The following is an 18,867-nucleotide window of genomic DNA, read 5'->3' as shown; positions in this document are numbered from 1 at the left end:
ATTGGATTGGATTCTGGACCAGGAAAAGGACATGATTGGGAAAACTGGCAATATTTTAATAAGATCTGTAGTTCTGTTGATAGTATTATATCAGTGTTGATTTCATGGTTTCAATGACTGTATAGGGTCATATAAAAGGTTAACATTAGGGGAAACCAGTAAAGGGCATACTGAGTCCTCTGTATTATTTTTTCAACTTCTCCATAATTCTAGAATTACATCAAAATAAAAAGTTTTTTTAAAAAACCACTTTAAGGAAAAAATTTATAAAACACAAAAGAGCAGAGTAAGTTTTTTATTGAATTACAATTGACATACCAGATGAGTAGTTTCTAATTCTGTTCTGATTCAAGAGAATATGGAGCACTTCTTGGTGTGAAATGTGATGGCATGAGCACTTCTAGAATTCCTTTCATTTTCTCTTCCTAAACTTCCAGATTTTTGTTAATTATTTTTATGTTGTCAAGATTTTAGAACATTGACTTGTTTGTGGGCTTCCTCATTGCTACTGGAGCTGTTTAATCCTAATTATGTATTTAAGTAATTCTGTACTCACCACTCTCTGTTTCCTGAATTCTTTACTTTGGTTTATTTCTTTATTGGATTTCATAAATGAATACTTTAAAAAAATGTCTCTGACTCTTAAAGATAGAGAACTGAGGGTTGATGGAGCGGGGGAGGGATGGGGTAGATGGGGGAGGGGTAGTAAGGAGGGCAATTGTGATGAGTACTGGGTGTGGTATGTGAGGAGTCACTGAATATTTCTGAAACCAATATTGCACTGTACATTAACTACTGAGAATTTAAATAAAAATTTGAAGAAAAAATGCCACACAATGTGTCTTTGCTCCTAGGTTCGCGTGTACTTGAAAATGTCTATGTGCTGCCATTTCGTTTATACAAATGAAAACTTGACTAGGTATAAAATTATGGGATTTTGGTTTGGATCTTGTAGACATTGCTCTACTGTTTTTCTGTCATTGGTGTTTAAAGCAATTTATATACAGTGCCGTTGACTTTTCGGTATATACTGTTTTATGAAGTTTAATGCATGTAATGTTGATATAACCACAACCGGAATCAGAATGCAAAACAGTTCTGTTATCCTTCAAAATTTCCTTATGCTGCCCCTTTTTGACAACTCTTGCCCCATCCACTGACTTCTGACAACCAGAGATCTATTATTTGTCCTTATCGTTTTGGCCTATAGATGTCATATAGTGGCATTATGTAATATGTAACCTTTTAAAAAATATATTTATTTATTTATTTATTTGAGAGAGAGAGTGAGCGTGAAGGAGGGAGGAACAGAAGGAGACGGAGAGGGAGAGAATCCTCAAGTAGACTCCACGCTAAGCATGGGAGGGACTTGATCCCAGGACCCTAAGGTCTGAAGCTGAAGACCTGAGCTGAAATCAAGAGTTGGAAGCTCAACCGACTGAACCATCCAGGTGCCCCACAATATGTGATCTTTTGATTCTGACTTCTTTCATTCAGCTTAATGCTTCGGAGTTACATCCATATTGTTATATGCATCAATACTTTGTTTTTATTATTTCTTACAATGTATTTAGTATTACATTATACTGATGGTACACACTTCATTTATCGCTTGTTGAAGGACAGAGTGGCTATACCGTTCTCCTTCCCCCAACAGTGGATGAGAGTTCTAGTTGCTCTGAATCCTTATGAGCACTTAGTATAGTTAGATGGTTTTCCCCCACTTAGTTGTAGCCATCCTATTTGGTATATAATGATGATGGTTTAATTTGCATTTACATAAGCAAATGATGGTTGAGTATCTATCTATTTGTGGCTTTTTTACCTCTCATATATCTTCTCTGGTAACATGGCTATTGACCCATTTTTGGTCTTATTACTGCTGAATTTGGAGCATTCTTTATATATTCTGAATAAAAGTTCCTTACAGACTATGTGATTTGGAAATATTTTCTCTCCATGTATAGCTTGTTTTTTCATTCTCTTAGCAGAAAAAGTTTTCAATTTTCATGGAGTTCAATTTATCAATAATTTTAATGGACTATGTTTTTGTGTCATATCTGTGAACTCTGCCTAACTAAAGGTCATGGAGAGTGCTTCTATCTTTTCTTTTAAGTGTTTTATGTTTTATCTGTGATCATATTGTGTTAATTTTTTGTATAAGAGAAATTTTGTATAAGAGAATTTTTGTGAGAATATAAGTTGAGGTTCATTTTTTTTGCACATGAATGTCTAATTAATTGTTCCACCATCATTTGTCAAAAAGACTATCTTTCTTGTATTGAATTGCTTTCACAACTTTGTTGAAAAACAATTGACTGTGTTTATGTGGGTCCGTGTCTGTACTCTCTATTTTGTTCCATTGATCTATGTGTCTGTCCTTTGTTTAATACCTCACCTCAATGTCTTTGTTACTGTGGCTTTACAATAGATGTTAAAATTGGTTAGTGTGAGCCCTCCAACATTGTTCTTTTCATCAAAGTCATTTTGGCTGTTCTAGTTCTTTTGCATCCCCATATAAATTTTAGAATTATTTCTATTTAGAATTATATTCTAAATTCTATATTTAGAATTATATCTATATTATATCTAACTGAAGTACCTGCTTCAGTTAGTTTAGGGATAATGGGTATCTTAACTGTTGCCTCTCAATCAGTGAGCATGGTGTGTCTTTTCATTTAACTTCAGTTTTTTCATCAGCATTTGGGAATTTTCAGCATACAGATCCCATACATGTTTTGTTAAATTTATACTTACATATTTTACTTTTTGAGGACTTATTATAGATGGTACTGTTTTTAAAACTTCAGTTCCTAATTGTTCATTGATAGTATATATAGATAAAATTAATAATCGTATTTACAAAAAACAATTTACACTCTGACCTTCTATTTTATGAGCTTGCTAAACACGCTTGTTAGTTCTGGAAGTTTTTTCTTTTTGTAGATTGTTTGGAATTTTCTGTATAGACAATCATAGTATTTATGAATACAGTTCTTTTTTTCCATCTGCATGGCTTTTATTTTTTTTACTTGCCTTTCTGCAGTGGCCAGGACTTATAGTACAATGTTGAGTCAGTAGTGAGAGTGAGCATCCTTGCCTTGTTCCCAGTCTTAGGGAAAGCATTTAACCTTTCACCATTATGTGTGATGTTAACTGTCAGTATTTTGTAGAGGCCCTTGATCAGGTTAGGGAGAATTCCTTCTAATCTTAGTGTGCTCAGAGCCTCAAAAAAAATCACAAATGGATATTGGGTGCAGTTTAAGTGCTTTTTCTGCATTAGATAATATGATCATGTGGTTTTCTTCTTTACCATGTTAATGTGATGGGTTACATTGATATTCAAATATTGACCCAGACTGCACTCCCCAGATAACCCTCACTTGGTAAAGATATATTAGGTGTACATGTGTATGTACATATGTTATACACACACACTCACATTGCGTGTATGTGTACATATATATGTGTGTGTATAGTTTGCTAATACTTTTTGAAACCATGTACTTGTGTGTATATATACACGTGTGTGTGTGTGTGTGTGTGTGTGTGTGTCTGTGTGTGTGGTTTGCTAATATTTTGTTGAAACCATAGGGGCCTGGAGCTATGTTGTTCAGAATATTTTAAACTACTTATTTGATTTCTTAGACATGGGAATATTAAGGTCATCTATTTCTTCTTGGGTGAGATTTGGTAGTTTGCTGCTTTCAAGAAATCAGTCCATTTCAACTAAGTTGTCAAATTTAAGTGGGTAGAGTTGTTCATAGTTTTTTTTTCTTTATTATCCACTTATGTCTATGGGATCTATAGTGATAGTCTGTTTCATTCTGGATACTGATAATTCACATCTTCTCTCTTTTTGTTAGTCTGGCTAGATAGAGATTTATCTATTTTATTGACAGTTTCACAGTAGCAGTTTTGGTTTGATCAATTTTCTCTATTATTACTTGTTTTCATATCATCAATTTCTGATCTTTATCATTGTATCTTTTTTATTTCCTTCCTTCTGATTGTTTCTGGTTATTTTGTTCCTTCTTTTCCTCATTTCATAAGGTGGAATCTTAGACGGTGGATTTTATACCTATATGACACCTGCCCACATACATGCATTTAATGATCTACATTTCCCCCTACACACTGCTTTAGCTATATCCTACACATGTGGGGAGGTATTTTCATTTTCCATTATTTCAAACTGTTCTAATTTCCCTTGATACTTCTTGTTTGATGCATGGATTATTTAAAAGTGTTTTTTTGTTTGCTTGTTTTTTAATTTTCTAAGTATTGGGGGGCTTTTATAGGTCACTTTTTAAAAAGAATGTTTTATTTATTTATTCATAGAGACAGAGAGAGAGAGGCAGAGGGAGAAGCAGGCTCCATGCAGGGAGCCTGATGTGGGACTCAATCCCCGGTCCCCAGGATCACACCCCAGGCTGCAGGCGGCGCCAAACCGCTGCGCCACTGGGGCTACCCTTCTAGGTCACTTTTTGTTGTGAATTTCTGATTTAAGTCTGTTATCTTCAGGGGTATTTTTTGGATGTTTTCAAATTTTCAAACTTGTGAAGGCTTATTTCGTGACCCAGAAGATGGTCTATTTTGGTGACTGTTCTTTGGACATTTGAAAAGAATATGTATTCTGCTGTTCTTGAATGAAGTATTCTGCAAATGTAGAATCAATTCAGTTCCTTGATGAGGAACCAACTGTTGTTGGTTCTTCTCTATCCTGCTGACTCTCTCTGTGCTTGTCCTGTCGGTTACTGAGAGAGTAATAGTCACATCTCCAAATATAATTATGGATGTGTTCATTTCTCCTTTCCAGCTCAGTAGTTTTTACTGATTTTGAAACTCTGTTGTTAGATACAGGCACTTAAGAATATGGGACACCTGGGTGGCTCAGTGGTTGAGCACCTGCCTTTGGCTCAGGGTGTGATCCTGCGGTCTCAGGATCCAGTCCCACATCAGGCTTCCTGCCTGGAGCCTGCTTCTCCCTCTGCCTACATCTCTGCTTCTCTCTTCTGTGTCTCTCATGAATGAATAAATAAAATCTTTTTTTAAAAAAAAGAATATTATGTCTTGGGGTGCCTGGGTGACTCAGCTAGTTAAGTGTCCAACTCTTGATTTTGGTTCAGGTCATGATTTCTCAGGGTTGTGAGATTGAGCCCCACAATGGGCTCCTCGCTGAGGGTGGAGCCTGATTACAATTCTCTCTCTCTCTCTCTCTCTCTCTCTCTCTCTTCCTCTACCCCTCCCTCTCTCTCAATAAAGGAAGGTTGTACCTTTTTTGTGAAATGACCCTTGTATGCAGGCTCTCTCCCTCTCTCTCAATAAAGGAAGGTTGTACCTTTTTTGTGAAATGATCCTTGTATCATTATTTAGTGGTACTTCTCTCTTCTATGAGGCATACTTTGATAATAATAGAGCCACCCCAGTTTTCTTTTTCTTAGTATTTGCATGATACATTCTTTTTCATCCTTTTACTTCTAACCTACATCATGAATTTAAGATGGAATTCTTGCATGCAGCTTATAATTGAGTCTTTTTTAACTTCAAATCTGATCATCTCTGTCTTTTAATTGTATGTTTACACCATTTTCATTTGGTGTAATTATTGAGAAGTTTGAATTTAGGTCTCCTATCTTATTTTACTTTTTTCATTTTTGACTTCTGTTTTTTCTTTGCTTTGTTTTCCTTTTCTGACTTCTTTTGGATTTTTTGAAAATTTTTTTAGTATTCCATTTTTCTCTTTTTATTTACTATATCTCTTTGTATGCAGTTTTTAGTGGTTGCTGTATTATAATATATATGCTTGATGTAGGGAATACAATATATATACTTGACTTTTAACAGTTTACTAGAATCAAGAGGATGTGGTAATTAATTTAATATGGGGATAGGAAAAAATAAAGGATTAAATATGACACTGAAGTTTCTGGATCAGGAACTGAGTATAAAGTAATGTCATCCACTACCAAGGTGAATTTAAAAGGAGGAGCAGATCTCAGGAAAATGAGTTTTGTTTGGAATATATAGAGTTTGGGATGCTTGTGGATCAATTGAGTGGAGATGTCAGAAGGCAATTTTTTAAAAAGATTTTATTTATTTATTTTAGAGAGAGAGGACATGAGTGAGGGGAGGAGCAGAGAGAGAAAGAGAAAGAGAGAGAGAGAGAGAGAGAGAATTCCCAGGCTGACTCCCAATTGAGCACAGAACCTGATGCAGGGCTCTATCCCAGGACACTGAGATCATGACCTGAGCTGAAATCAAGAGTCACATGCTTACCTGACTGAGCCACCCAGGTGCCCCATCAGAAGGCAATTTATCATATGGATTTGAAGTTAGGAGAAAGGTCCTGAGCTGAAGGATAGATTTGGAAGTCCTCATTTGCAGTTGGCATCTATTGTTTTTGACACTTAACATCTTTTAGTATCCCATCTGCAACTCTTGGCCACATGAAAGGGACTAACCCACTCTTAACTCTAGAAGTGGGAGTTGAGTGGACTCAACTAATTATCATATCCCATTCCTCCTGGCCACAGGAGGGGATTGGCTTAGGGCTAGTTAGATCTGTAACCAAATTTGACCAATGAGAATAAGGTCCAATATTTCTGTCCCATTGTCTCAGGGAGACACACTTTGTTTCTAGTTGAAGTTAACCTGATAGGAAGTAAGATCTGAAGATACTGCTGCCATCTTTCTTCCCTGAAGGAAGAATCATCTGCAAATACATGAGCAAAAGAGGGAACAGAGCTGAGGGATGCTGGGAATGAGTGGGTCCAGGGGATACTATTTGAGCCTCTGGTCAATCTGTGCTCAATCTCTGGACTTATCAATCATGTGAGCCATATTTCTTAAATTATGTGTGATTGGGCTTTCTATTCTTTTTGAGTAAAGAGTTCTGACTGATATATAAGCATCTAGTGGGTGTGGAAGCCATGGTGGTGAATGAGAGTGTGGAATAAGAGTGGGTCAAGTGTGAGTGAAGAGGGAGACCCATTTAAGGGATAGGTAGAGGAAAAGGAGACCATGAGAAAGCATGAGAGGAGCACTCAGAGAGACAAAGGAAGGGCTCTTTGTCTTAGAAGCCCCAGAAAAAGAGTGAGTCAAGAAATAGAGAGGAATTAGCAATGTAAAATACTTACGGAGGATCAGTCAAGATAAGGACTGAGAAGGGCCCTTTGGATCTTCCAACAAGGAGACTGTTGACAAAATAGTTGTAGTTAACCAAAGTAGAAGGATTCTCTGAAATAATCATTACTTTATACCCTCTTCTGCAAATGAGGAAATTGAGGCAATGAGATACTTATTTTTTTTTTTAGTAACAGATATAAAATTACAAGTAAAGAACAGAACTCAAAGGGTCCTTGTAGGTCACTTGATCTAATTACTTATCCAATACTTGAATCTCTTATACAATATCTCTGAAGGCTGTGCTTAAATGCAGCTACTGAGAAAGAACTCATTACTTCCCAGATCCTGTGAGAACTCTCCAGTTTCTGACTTCTTAACCATGTTCTCTTTACCCCACAGAGCAGACACATGCCAAGAGATTGTATACATCCTGAGTTGAGCTGTGGAAAAGTTGGTTGGATTTGAGGAACTCAGAAGATTAAGTCAGATTTTGAATGTTAAGAGGGATTTTTGGCTGAGATGGAACCCTCTTTTCATAACTCCGTCCATTCCTTAAATAAAGCCAAATCCCAGGATGCCTGGGTGGCTCAGCGGTTGAGAGTCTGCCTTCAGCCCAGGGTGTGATCCTGGAGTCCCAGGATCGAGTCCTGCATCGGGCTTCCTGCATGGACCCTGCTTCTTCTTCTGCCTATGTCTCTACCTCTCTCTCTCTTCTCTCTCTCTCATGAATAAATAAATAGAATCTTAAAAAAAACAAAAAAGCCAAATCCCTTGGGAGTTTCAGGACCAAGACATCCCAGGGCCAGCACTAGATTTCCATGGGCATGCTCACAGGCAACATAAACATAGTATACCAAAAGTTGAACTCCTCACCTTCCTCCACTAAAACCTGCTTTTACTCTTGAGATTCTGACTCCCCTTACATCCAAGGGCTCAGGACAGAACCCCAGAGATCTCCTTGACTCTTCTCTCTTCCTCCACTCTCCATTTCTTATGAATCACTGGTATCCCTGGAATGTGTTAATTTCTCCTTGATCCATCATCACATCCAAATAGAGGCCACCATTACCTCCTGCCCAGACCATGATCAGTCTCCAGCTGGTTTCCTACACCCAGTGTCTTCCTCTACAATCTGCTCTCCACACTGAAGCCTTATCAGACCCAGGCTCAGCACCCTTCAGTGACTTTCCACTACCCTAAGGAAAAAGTACAGGCTCCCTGACATGGTCTAGAGTTGGTCCTTAACCCTGAGTCTTCTGCTTACTCTTCAGCCTCCCTTTCTCACACTCATGGCTTCTGCCTCCTTGAAGAAGCCATGCTATTTTTCTCTTTTATTCCCTTGTGCTACATGCCATTCCCATTCTTGGTACTTCTTTGTGTCCCCTCCTTCTTCTCTTTCATAAATACCAATGAATTCTTTGTTTGGATGTCAACTCCCCAAGAAAGCCTCCCCTAACTACTCCCACCACAGGCAGAACTGCCCTCCCCATCCCGTTCTCTCAGTAGCCACTGGAACTCCTCTCTTACACAGAACTTATAGTCTTCTCTACTCATTTTGGAATATTTCTTGCCTCTTTGACTTTAAGACCCATGAGAACAGGAAACTCATCTTCCCTCTTTATCACTGTATTCTTACTGCCTGGCACAGTGCTAGCACACAGTGTGTGTTGTGTGCACAATTCTGTGGTTTAATTATTCGTTTAATGCTTATGGTGTTGTTGGCACCATTTGACTGAAAAGAAGCTGAGCTCAAATGAGTTAATGTTGAGACATTCTTACTGCACCTTATAAAATCCAGCTGGAAATCCTCGAAATTCTCCACTGCTGTCTTAGAAGGTGCTAGATGTAACACCGAAGACGGGAATCATTAAAGCCTCTCCAAGAGACCAACCCTCAAAAATTTATCCTCTTCAATACTGGAAATTTCTTTCCTGAAGACGAGTAAGCCCCATGATGACATCAAAGCCAATCAGATCTTCTGATTAGGGACGCCTGGGTGGTTAATGGTTGGGCGTCTGCCTTAGGCTCAGGGCATGATCCTGGAGTCCCAGGATCAAGTCCCACATCGGGCTCCCTGCATGGAGCCTGCTTCTCCCTCTGCCTATGTCTCTGCCTCTCTCTCTATGTCTCTCATGACTAAATAAATAAAATCCTTTAAAAAAAAATCTTCTGATTAGCATGAAACTAATTACTATGAGTCAGTGATTCAAGCCCACATCTAAAGTCTTAAAGGTCCAACCATCTATTCACTCATTTATTCAGCACATATTTATTGAGTCTTTATGTCAGTCTCTCTGCTAGATGCTGAGGGCGCAAGAGACACAGGGTCCCTGCACATTAGTTAACATGATTGTTGCCAGTTAGACCATAGGGAAAGAAATGCCTACTTTATTTATTTATTTGAGAGAGAGAGAGAGAGATGGAGCAGAGGGAGAGGGGTAAGTAGACTCTGAGCTGAGGGCAGAGCCTGATGCAGGGCTCCATCTCATGACAATGATATCATGACCTGAGCCGAAATCAAGAGTCGGACACTCAACTGACTGAGCCAGCCAGGCACCTCAAGAAATGCCTATTAATTAAATAATACCTTGTGATTGTGTGCTTGCTTTGGCAACACATATACTAAAATACCTTGTGATTGTGATTAGTGCTATGAAGGAAAGCACTGAGTACTCTAAGAGCATATAAAGAGAAAGAGAGGACTGGATACAAGTTTCAAGAATCACAGTTTCCCTGAAGTAGTAACCTAAGGTGTATGTGTTTTTTTTCCTAGGCAATAAAGTGAGCAAAGAGTGTTCCAGGCAGAGGGAGCAGCAGAGCAAAGAGGCTTAGAAAATGGAAAGGGGCATGATGCCTTTTAGCTGCTGAAGGAAGGCAGCTGGCATGGAATTTGAGAGAAGAAATAGGCAAAATGAGGCTGGAGAAGAAATTACATCCAGACCATACAGATCCTTGTACACCACGGTAGGGATTTACAGTTTTTATTTAAGAATAATGAAGAGTTCTCACAATGAACTAGTCAACTCTGAGAAAACAGGAGTAGCTGGTGTCAAATATTTGCCATGCATTTAATTGTTACAACATCCATGCATGGTAGATGTGCTGATTTTAAAACTTGATTGCAAATTGACACTCTTCATTTAGAGATAGGGCCTATATCCCCCCCCCCCCTTAATCTGGGCTCACTTGTGATGATTTTGACAAAGAGAATATAAAGCAAATGATACTGTGTGACTTCCAAGAAGTTGCTAGGTCATTAAAGGTCATGCAACTTCAGCCTGTTAAGTGGAACTCTAGCTCTTTGGGTCCTGAGCCACCACCCTGAGGATGCCATGCTGGAGAGGCCACTAGTCATTGTTCCAGATGAACTCAGCCTTTAGTCACCCCAGTATAGGACTATATGAGTGAAGAAACCTCCAGGCCATTTCAACCCCCATCATTTGGATTCTCCCATTTGAGGCCCCAGACTTCGTGCAGCAGAGAAAAACCATAACTCTTATGTCCTGTCTGAGTTCCTGACCTAAGAATCTGTGAGCATAATAAAATGATTTTGTTATGCCATAAAGTGTTAATGTAGTTTTTTATGCAGAAATCGACAGCTAAAAGAGTAAGTACTATTATTCCTGTCCTGTTTTACAGACGAGGAAACTGAGTTTCAGAAAGACAAAGCAACTTGATCCGGGTCCCACAGGTAGTCAGTGGCAGAGCCAAGATCTGAACTGAGGTCTGGCTGATTGATTGGAGCTTACTCTCTTCCAATTATTCTAGATGACTCTGACTGAGTCAGTCTCTTTGACAAAATCTCCCAAGTCCCCCATTACTTTCTTCAACCTGGAGAGCCTCCTTGGCCAATCTACATTTCAATGACTAAGATATGGTTAGAGGAGCAGCCTTTATGAAATATTTGATTCACATCCTTTTCAAATAATTGAAAGATATTCACTCTGCAATCAGTTCTTTCCTGATTTTATTTTCTCCTCTGCACTCCCAGGCAGGAGCCAGATACTTCTGCCAAGCCTGACGGATCTGCTCCTCCTCTCCCCACACTGCCCCCAGTGCAAATACCCACTGGCCCCCATTAAATCCCAATCAGGCTTGGAGATAGCTGATTCAGCCCCCTCCCTTGCCTCCCAGGAAGAGTTAGGGATGAGCAAATCACTTATTGGAGTAATTCTGGGAGCTGAGGCAGAGCCATGGCTGGAAGCCACCCGCTAACTAGAAACCCAGGACATCAATCAACCAAACTGATTTTTCCGCTGCTGCAGCCATTTAAACAGTTATCTTTGCTCAGGGCTTTGTCCAAAGTTACTCAACCAGTGGGTTCCTGGGCGATAAGTCACCACAACCTCACTCCACTGTCTCTGTGTCCTGGGGCTGCCTCTTTACTCACTTCTCAAGAGGGGTTGAAGTTCATTTGTTGCACTCTAAAAAGAAAAGAGCCTGCACTTCTTGTGCACACGTTCTGGTTATAGCAGGAAGATGAAAGGGGAGCCCAAGGTCTGTTGGGATATCAATATACTTCTCATTTGACGCCCTGCAGAGGCTGGGGGAAGAGATTTTACATTCATTTTTATACCGCCCCCTGCTGGTCCCATTGCTCAACTGCAATAGATGCATGATTCAACTGGGGGATGGGAGTTGCTGGGAGCCGGGTGCTTATAAACCAGGTTCAGCGGGGAGGAGAGTCTTTAGCCATACCAACCTCCTCTCCACACTTTACATATGGGGAAACTGATGCCGGAAATAAAAATGTGATATACTCAAGGTTGTGATTTAAAGTCATGTTAAGGTTATAACTAGTCTCTCCATGACTAGCACTTTGTCTAGTTTCTAAGAGTGCCCAGGACACAGTGTCTCTGGTTGCCATCATAGCATGAAATCAGAAGATCCCGGTTTCTAATCCAAGCTCTGCCACTTAATAGCTGTCATGAGAAGACAATTCCCTGAGTCTCAGATTTCTCATCTGTAAGCTAAGGATGAAAAGACAAGGTATAAAACAGGGTTTTCTAAGAGTTCCTTCGTCCACGCGTCTATTTAAAAACTGCTGAGTAGGGCAGCCCGGGTGACTCAGCAGTTTAGCGCCTGCCTTCAGCCCAGGGCATGATCCTGGAGACCCAGAATCGAGTCCCACATCGGGCTTCCTGCATGGAGCCTGCTTCTCCCTCTGCCTATGTCTCTGCCTCTCTCTCTCTCTCTCTCTCTGTCTCTCATGAATCAATAAATAAAATCTTTAACAACAACAAAACTGCTGAGTATCTACTATGTGCCAGGCACTGTGCTGAGTATTTGGAATATAACAACACGTAGGATGGTGCACTACCTATTCTCCTTGAGGGTGGCAGTCTAGTGAGACATGTGCCATCACATGGGCAAAAATTCAACAATTGTTGAAAAAGGAAACATTTTCCGTTTGACTCTCCAACTTTTCAAGTATCTGGAGGCTCAGGGCCTTGCCCCAGCTGTATCAGTCTAGGAATGTTGATGACTTGAAGGGATTAAGTTATTTGAAGGTCAAGACCACGTAAATCTTTATATTCTCCAGTGTGCCTGGCCCCAGGATGTGCTCAGTAAATATTTGTTTGGCTGCGTAGATGCCCCAAGTTCTGGCTCCCTCTGCCTTCCCGGCTGCCAGCCGATTGCTGTCCGTGGTGCTGAAAAGCAAATTCCTGCTACTCAGCATGAGGCAGCGCAGGTGCTGAGGCAGAAAATGGAGCCCAGGGGAAGTGAATAGAGAGGGGGAAGAATGAGCCAACTTTTCACTGGCTATTAGTGACATCTTCATTTTGCCATATCTTGGAAACCAAAGCTGGTATTTCTTTTTCCAGCTGTCCTCATTTGGCATTTCTTGCTAGCTGAGAACATTAGGTAGGTAGGTGTTCTTTTTGATAACCACACAAGGTAATAATGTCTAAGATGGATAAGGGGGTGGCTCCTGGGAGCCCATAGTCCCATAAAGCACTGTTTGAAAATGTTGAAAATTGGTGGTCCTGGGCGCCTAGGTGGCTCAGCAGTTAAGTGTCTGCCTTTGGCTCAGGTCATGATCCCTCGGCCCCGGGATCGAGCCCTACACTGGGCTCCCTGCATGGAGCCTGCTTCTCTGTCTGCCTCTGCCTCTGCCTCTCTCTGTGTGTCTCTCATGAATAAATAAATAAAATCTTTTAAAAAGAGAAAATTGGTGGTCCTTTTTCCAGTCTCTTCCTGAGCAAGTAAAAGGCAGCAGTCATAGATGCTCCCCACCCCTAGTTGATTTCACCCATGTCTGCCCCCCAGAAGAGTGGGAATCCCTGAGTCAGAAGTGGCCATAGGGAAACCAGAGATAGGCAAGTCTGGAGCTGGTGAGTTTCCAATTGGCCAAGGATTCCTTTTGACCAGTATTTTATGTGATAATATGTTCATTCATTCATTCAGTCTATGAATATTTATCATGTGCCTACCATGACCTGGCATTGCTATAGGAGCTCCAGATAGAGTCAAGTTAAGAAAATCAAGGCCCCTGACTTCCTGGAACTTACATTCCAGTGGGGGAGATAAACAATAAACAACTATAGAAATGAATGTGTTGTATAAATCCAGGCAAGAGGGAAGATAATGAAAAAGAACACTCTTTTAAGTAAGATGATCGTGGAAGGCCTCTTTGAAGAGGTGAAATCTGAGCATAGATGTAAATTAATTGAAACAATAAGACATGTAAATATTTGAGTAGGACAATGTTCCAGGCAGAGGGAACAAAAGAGCAAAAGTGTTGAGTGGGAAAAAGATGTTCAAGGACAGCAAAGAGGTCAATGTGAGTGGAACAGATTTATCAAAGGGGACGTTAGAAAGGGTTGGATAAATACACAGAACCCAGATCCCATGTTTTGAGGAGGAAAATCAAGATGCTCAGAATAAAAGAAACACAGAATGACAGTTGTAGCCACACCTTCCATGGATAAACCAAAATACTCTGGATGTCACTAGAGATATAAGGATAATTAGAGCTCCTGCCTAGATAGATCTCACCATGTCTAACGATCTAATAAATGGAGGCCAGAGGGAGTTAACAATTTACTATTTATTCAGCCAACATTTTTTGAGTACCTGCTATGTACCCAAAGACCATTGTCTAAAGCAAGTCTCAGGTTTAGAAATGGAAACAGAGGGAATGAATCACTGGATGAAACCAGAATATCTAAAGGCAAGTAAGAAGCTCCACATAGCAGAGGGCTGAGGTAAAGCCACTTCTTTCTGATACTTATCTGTTCTCCAATAGGGCCTCTTGAGGAACAGCAGTGGTCTAGAGTAGGCTAATCCTAGAAACAGGTGCTTTAGAAGCCCCAACCATTGAGTCTGAGTCAAGCAGCATGGGCTACTTCCTGCCAGACTACATAAGGAAAGCAGCTCATATTTCAGGCATCTTTGCTAAGAATTTCACTTAGTCTTCCATGAGGTGGTTGGAGTTTCCTTATCACCCCCATTAGGAGACTCCCAGGTTCCCAAAATAAATCCTGCCAAACAAAAAGAGTCCCTCCTTCACTGGTCTTGGGTTGCAAAGGAATTTTATACACCCTGCCTTGTAGCTGCAGGATCCTCAGCAAATTTGAAATGTTGGCAGAGTAATGTCAATTCTTTTGACAAAGGAGAAACTGAAGCTTGGAAAAATTAAATGACTTCTCCAGGGTTACAGAATGCTTAAAGTGATGAAATAGGACTCAGTCCTGAATCTGCCTGACCCCAAAGCCATTTGCAGTCCTAATCTGTTCTTGGATCTCAAGCATGGAGATCATGTTTGGCTTTTTAAAAAAACAATCAATCCTCCGTTTGGCTTTTTTGAAAAACAACCATCCTCTGGATATTTAGAACCAAATTTATAATGGTAGCACCAGACATCTCTGCCCCTTCTATGGCACAGTCTCATTCTTAATCTCTCTTAATCCTCCCAACAATATTGGAAGGTAATAGTGATGAGAATAATAGTTAACATTCACTGAGCACTGAATATGTAGTAGGCACTTTCCTAAGCATTTTACATGTACTAACTTCATATTTGCAACACCTGTGAAGTAAGCGCCATTTTATTCCCATTTCATAGGTAAGAAAATTGAATCCCAGAGAGAGAGAAAAATAACTTGCCAAAAATCACACAGCTAGTCAGGCAGAGCCAGGTGGTGTGGCTCTGGAGCTCTTGCTCTTAATCACTGTACTCCACTGATAAAACAACCATTACTCAGAGAGGTAATCAACTTGCCCAGTTATATACAGTCCAGAAATGATGGTTCAATGCAAGCCCAGGATCAAACTCCAGATTATTTCCATTGCCCCACACTGCCTTTCTCAATAGTAAAGCAGAAAAAAGGAGAGGGCTTGTTCTATGACACCTTCATGGAGCACAGAGTGATTTAATGCTGCCAAGGAGCCTCATGGGGATTTTATTTAAATGATGATCTGCATTGTGCAGTTGTCTGATATTCACTCCCACTTACTTTTCTCAAATGTGGAAACCATGTCACTCTGTTCACCCTTCCCAGTGCATAAATACTTCACTGGGGAAGGGATTTGGGGTGTTCAGAAAGTTTCCTCCTTAAGTGCTGTTATTGCAGGGACCTGTAAGGATGACTCAGAGAGGGAGAAGCTGTAATGGAAAATTAATTATTTTACCAGAGATGGGACCCAGGATGAATACTCAGAATTAAACCAATAAAGGCCTTTTAATGAGGGCAAGGAGGAGTGCTGAGTGGTCATTGACCAGTTAGTTATTCAAAGGGAAGTCAAGAACAGGGCTTCCCATCTTCCATTTCCCAGAACTTTTAATATCTCTAATGTGTCTCAGAGCCGTGAGGTGTGCCTGTTGGAGAGTATATTTCCTTGTGTCTGCTGTGTGTGCATTTGAGTGTGGTTGTGTTTCTGTGAGTTTGTGTGTCAGCCTGAAGGCTGGTGAGGGTCTGTGTATGTGATTGTGTTTGTGTGTGTCTGCTCTTGTCCTTGTGTGTGCATCAATGTGTGTTTGGTGTGAATCTATGGGTGTGGGCTTGAGGATACTTGTGGGTCTCTGGCTCTAAGTCCCTGAGGGCCTCCAGGAGGGGATATTGGGTTAGAAATTGACGTGTTGGTGGGGCAGGGATGGAGGAAGCACTTACAGAGCAGGTGTTTTAATGCTTCTGTGATGTAGGAGAAGAGATGGAAATAGAGGATAAACACTATAAAACCTTCAAAAATTTTTTTCTCCTGAACTGGGGAGGATGAGCTACCATTAGTAATAATAGAAGGTTATAAATTAACAATAGTATCATAGAACTAGTCATATGAGCTCCATTTAGCGAGTACCCACTCTAAGCTTTTTTTTGTACTTTAGCTGCGTTCTCATCATTACTCTGTGCTACCGTTATGTCCATTTCAAAGAGAAGGCAGCTGGAGCTCAGAGAGGTAAAGTAACTTTCCCAAGGTTGCACACCTAGGAGGACTGGGGCCAGGAAGAGCATTCAGGTCTGCCTAACTCCAGGGCCTGAACTTTGCCCCCCATCGTCAGACTGTCTTCCTTGGCCGGCATCAACCACTACCCCCAGCTCTAGCCAAGCCCCTGCCCTGGCAGGATGAGCCTCAGAATAGCAAGGAGAGGGGCCGAGGCTGGCTGGTAGAACAGATGTGATACAACGGGAATAACTAAGTTCTAGGCCCCGCTGGCCATGAGGTGGCTGTGTGGCCCTTATAGCACTACCTCTTCTCCGGACCTTACTTTCCTCACCACTAAAACAACGATTCGAATTCATCTGGTTCCATAGGTGTTCTCGCTCTATGTGGGTCATAGGGCTGGGGCTTCATAGGGGCCCCCACATTATCTGGGGAGCATTGATGTGGAAAATCAGCTCTGCGTGAGGGCAGAAGAGAAAGCTCAAGACATGTGTCCACCCAGCCTAGGACACTTGCCTTTCCACATACAGTGGCCATGCCGGCTTGACCCTCAGCACACCTTCCCACTACCTTCTCCCACTTCTCTCTCGCGTGCCTCCCTGGACCGCAGTGATGAAAATTGTTTTGCCCAGACTCCCTTGCAGCTCGGGTTCTGGATGCAGATTACATTCTGCCAATTAGCAGAGGTCAGGCAACCGAAATGGAACGGAGGTCATCTTTCTGCTGCTTGGGCTGTCTCCTCCAACAAGAGCAGTCATGGAGGTGTGGGGGGGCTACACAGCAGCATTTCAGGGATGAGGGGCCACCTCTGGGAGTGGAGGGGCTGCTGTGATGGCAACGTGGTGGCTCTCTGGATCATAATGTTGTGGTAAGTTCTTGAGCTCCCTGTTTGCAGGGATGGCTTCTGTCTGCCTACTTTCTTACAGTGTGACTGGTGTCATACAGTGTTCTCAGATTCATTCCCAGAAGCCCAGTCTAGTCCTCCAGCACATGTCCCCCCAACCCCAACAACATCTTTTTTAAATTCCCCAATTTGCTGCATTAAATCTCTGTTAGTGAAAGTTCGGGATAGTTTCTTTCATCCACACTGAACCTTGACTGATCAGCATGGTGTATCCCTACTTAGCCTTCAAAACCCAGCCTCAGGGATCCCTGGGTGGTGCAGTGGTTTGGCGCCTGCCTTTGGCCCAGGGCGTGATCCTGGAGACCCGGGATCGAATCCCACGTTGGGCTCCTGGAGCGTGGAGCCTGCTTCTCCCTCTGCCTGTGTCTCTGCCTCTCTCTCTCTCTGTATGACTATCATAAATAAATAAAAATTAAAAAAAAATAGTTTAAAAAAAAAAAACCCAGCCTCAGCCTTCAGCTCTGGGATGACCACCCTTAAGCTAGGCTGACTTAGGTACCTCTCCCCCATGATTCCACAGTCACCGAGTCGCAGACTTTTCCACATGGTACTGAAATTAACTGTTCACTTTCTATCACCCCCATCAAACTGTGATCCCCAGATGGCAGGGATTGAGTCTTCTCAGCCATGCCACTGGGTGTTTAGCAGAGAACCTGGCCTATGGCAGGCAGTCTGTGAGCATTTTGTGGGATGAATGCAGAAAAGGTACCAACTTGCCAGTTTAGGAGAAACTGTGAGATTTACAGACTGAAAATAAAGCAATTTAATCTCCCCCTTTGGCAAAAAGAAACTTACTTCTCATTAAGAGCTATTATTAGGGGTGATGGACCTCATGGAGCTTGTGGGATGATGAGGAGCATTTCAGATCAAATATCCAGAGTCCCTTGGTAGAGTTGTCCTCCCACTGATGTTCAGACTACTCCTGAGGAATATAAGGACAGGTGGCTTTTGAGAAGCAGCGTGATGAGTGAGGAGCCCCGGCTTTCCAGGCTGACAGACTGGGGTTCATATACCAGCTCCTCTACTTCTTACTGGCTGTGCAGCCTCAAGCAAGTGACTGCACTCCTCTGAGCTCAGTTTCCTCCTCTGTAAGGTAGACCTAATGGTCTCTATGTCATAGGGTGGTTGTGAGCGGTACATAGGGTGGTTTAGGAGAAGAGATGAGCGCCTGGTGGAAACTTGATACGTGGGGACTGCGATATGATTTGGGTGATTGGAGATGTAAGGTTTTTCTCTTCTTCATTTGAGCAAAACATTTCCCACCATTGACCTCCTGTTTGGTGACAGAGGTCAAGAGTGGGCTCCAGGTGTGGGAAGTTCTCTCCAATTTCTGTTCATCGACTCCGCTCTCAGCACCGGCCTGTGTCTCTCAGCTAGGAGAAAAACAACCACTTCCTCCCTGTTGTTACAGGAGAGCTCTCCTCAACCAGGAAAATAGACACCTTCTTTTG

At 41.6% G+C, this 18,867-nt stretch overlaps 1 protein-coding gene across 5 annotated transcripts in view; it reads left to right on the top strand.

Annotated features, from left to right (window-relative positions):
* The window catches only part of PDYN (prodynorphin), a 102,794-nt gene that overhangs the window by 66,388 nt on the left and 17,539 nt on the right, over positions 1 to 18,867 (top strand). Inside the window, exon 1 of one of the 5 annotated variants that reach the window (XM_041732715.1) lies at positions 1,408 to 1,451. The exons of the other annotated variants lie outside the window; for them this stretch is intronic. The gene's annotated coding sequence lies outside the window, so the exon portion shown is untranslated. Of the gene's footprint in view, positions 1 to 1,407; positions 1,452 to 18,867 lie in introns of those variants that run through there. 5 annotated transcript variants of the gene reach the window in all.

Source organism: Vulpes lagopus, chromosome 18 (genome assembly GCF_018345385.1).
Source record: "Vulpes lagopus strain Blue_001 chromosome 18, ASM1834538v1, whole genome shotgun sequence".
NCBI lineage: Eukaryota > Metazoa > Chordata > Mammalia > Carnivora > Canidae > Vulpes > Vulpes lagopus.
This window is presented reverse-complemented; position numbering and strand designations above follow the sequence as displayed.